Source organism: Notothenia coriiceps, unplaced genomic scaffold (assembly GCF_000735185.1).
Source record: "Notothenia coriiceps isolate Sejong01 unplaced genomic scaffold, NC01 NC01_scaffold00028465, whole genome shotgun sequence".
Taxonomy (NCBI): domain Eukaryota; kingdom Metazoa; phylum Chordata; class Actinopteri; order Perciformes; family Nototheniidae; genus Notothenia; species Notothenia coriiceps.
Window position 1 is genome coordinate 1 of NW_011361166.1, and position 2,350 is coordinate 2,350.

At 38.2% G+C, this 2,350-nt stretch overlaps 1 long non-coding RNA gene across 1 annotated transcript; it reads right to left on the bottom strand.

Annotated features, from left to right (window-relative positions):
• Nucleotides 1-362: 362 nt before the first annotated feature.
• Nucleotides 363-911, bottom strand: LOC104958238 (uncharacterized). Its single transcript, XR_799742.1, has 3 exons — nucleotides 855-911; nucleotides 544-632; nucleotides 363-454 (listed from the first exon to the last, which is right to left on the bottom strand). It is a non-coding gene; the product is annotated as an uncharacterized lncRNA (long non-coding RNA).
• Between the last annotated feature and the right edge of the window lie 1,439 nt (nucleotides 912-2,350).

Here is a 2,350-nt window from a genome sequence, read left to right on the forward strand (position 1 = left end):
GTTGATTCTGACTTTTCTACATCCAACTCAAAGGTTTATCATTACTTTGAGAAAAAAGATTATTAATTTAACCCTTTTAGAAGGGAAGATATGGTCATTTGTTCTGGGAATGTCATTTTCGAGCCTGAAACCTGAAAAACAGGCTTGGGGCTTAAGAGGTTTAAAGAAAAATGTATATATACTAACAATCAGTGACCACAGTTCAAATCTTACATACCAGACTGCAGTAAATTAACTTTTTTTTACTTCCATACTGCCTCACTCATCCTGTCTACTAAGTGGCTTACCTGGGTCTCTCTGTCCCCTTTGCCTTTATACCTTCTTAATTTTAGATTTCTTTAATTGTTTAAACATACCCGATGCAGTGAGCAGCAGTGAGGACCCATTCTCTGGAGATCAGAGTGCCACCACAAGTGTGGTAGAAGCTGCTGCCACTCTTGTACTGCAGAGACACCTGAGAAGAACACACAGTGACATGTTTAAAGACTTTAGGGAATGAATAGAAGAGAAATATGTTTAATGAGAAGTCTTAAAGGGGCATACCTGCCAGGGCCAGCTGTGCTCACGGACATCATCTCCACCAACCACCCTGGTGATGGTGGGGGTGAAGGTGGGCAGACCACAACCGTAAGCTAATGAACAAAAGTACAGAATATGGTGATTTTATGATATAAACTCTTTATCTTTAACTGTCAAAAATGTTTCAAAGTAGTTTTTGGCATAAGGATAACATGTGATTTTCTCAAACTTGATGCTTCACATCAAACTTTGCTACAACTTCATGTTAAACAAATGTACACAGTTGATGTAGCAACACAGTTACTCGTCCTATCAGAATCAGTTTCAGAGCTTACCACCAGCGACAAACAAAGCCAAGATCACAAACTTCATTGTGACTATCTTCAGTAGAGATTCAGGGAGACTTTCTCCTCCTTATATAGCGCTTGAACATACCCCAAATGTGTTACTTAACATTTGCCTCAGAGCAGCCAGGAAAAGTTGTTGGAAAAAATAAATCAACCTTGGAGATAAGTAACGACAGATATGCCCAAATACACCTTATCTCCCAAAACTGTGTGTGAACCTCACAGATGTCTCACTGTGACCCAAGCTGCTCAAGACTTCCAACTGAAAACATATATGGTGGTTATAAATGCATTTCAAAAACAGTCAGTCTACCCGCCTTGTTATGTCAAAAGAAAAAATCTTATTTTTTTATATTTGAACATTCACAATGTTCACTTATATATATAAAATGGAGTTGCGAGGCTTATAAAGCAGATCTGATCGCTGAAACAGAAACTCTGCTTCAAACATATTTGATTGTCTGTTTGCATATTTAAGCACTTTTTCCCATTTTTATCACATAATTGTTTTAATATGATTATATGCTGTTTAGCCAGATCAAACACTTAAGCAGCAAATAGAAAAACATTATTGTTTTGCAGAGGAAATTATTAGAATGACTATGTTTAAGTAATGTGTAAGCTAGGTTGGGAATTAATGTTTATTGATTAAAAGTTGTTTTTATATTGTTACAGTGGTTTTGGTAATGAAAAGCTTTATTTTAATTTTATTTGATATGTTAATCAATCATAGTAAGGGCAGATCAATTCAAACCAAATGAGCAGACTTGTACATGCAAGCACTACATTGTATTAATTACTTTGAATTGCTTGATTGTATTTGAGTACTTTATGGCGCATTTCCACTACAGCGCGGAGCTCGCTTTAAGCGTGCCGTTTTTGGTTGCATTTCCACCAGGCTAGTTCCAGCTAGCGGGTACTATTTCACAGTTTTTCTGGCCCCATAAAATTGAGGTTCTTTCCGGGCCAACAACCAGGCCGAGTCGGGCTGAGTATGCTAAACTAGAGAGAGAATCGCTGGCAAGGGGGCTACAACCACAACAAAATGAACATATTTGACCGTGATTTAATTGAAATACACGTTTAAAAAATTATGCCGAAGTAACAACATACTGATACCTGTTTGTAAAAACCATGAATTAATGCTTTGACAAGTCTGCAGACAGACGACAGGCAAAACACCTTTTAAAATACGTGTTTTCTAAATGGAGATCGGCTAAGCTAACGCAGTATATGCTCCGACCGTCCACACTCACAACAACGGCCTATACAGACATAAATAAACCAGCGACTGTATTCGTCCATTACACAGACAGTCTGTGGTTTGTACTTGTTTAACTTTTGTCTAGTTTCTGAACAGATATGAGGAGATGTGAGCTCTGAGGGCTAACAGCTAACGGCTGATGTTGTTTTTCTGTGGTTCTCATTGAAGATGACGTCACGGCTCCGCCTACACTGCGTTACTATAGTTACTGCCCCAGCTA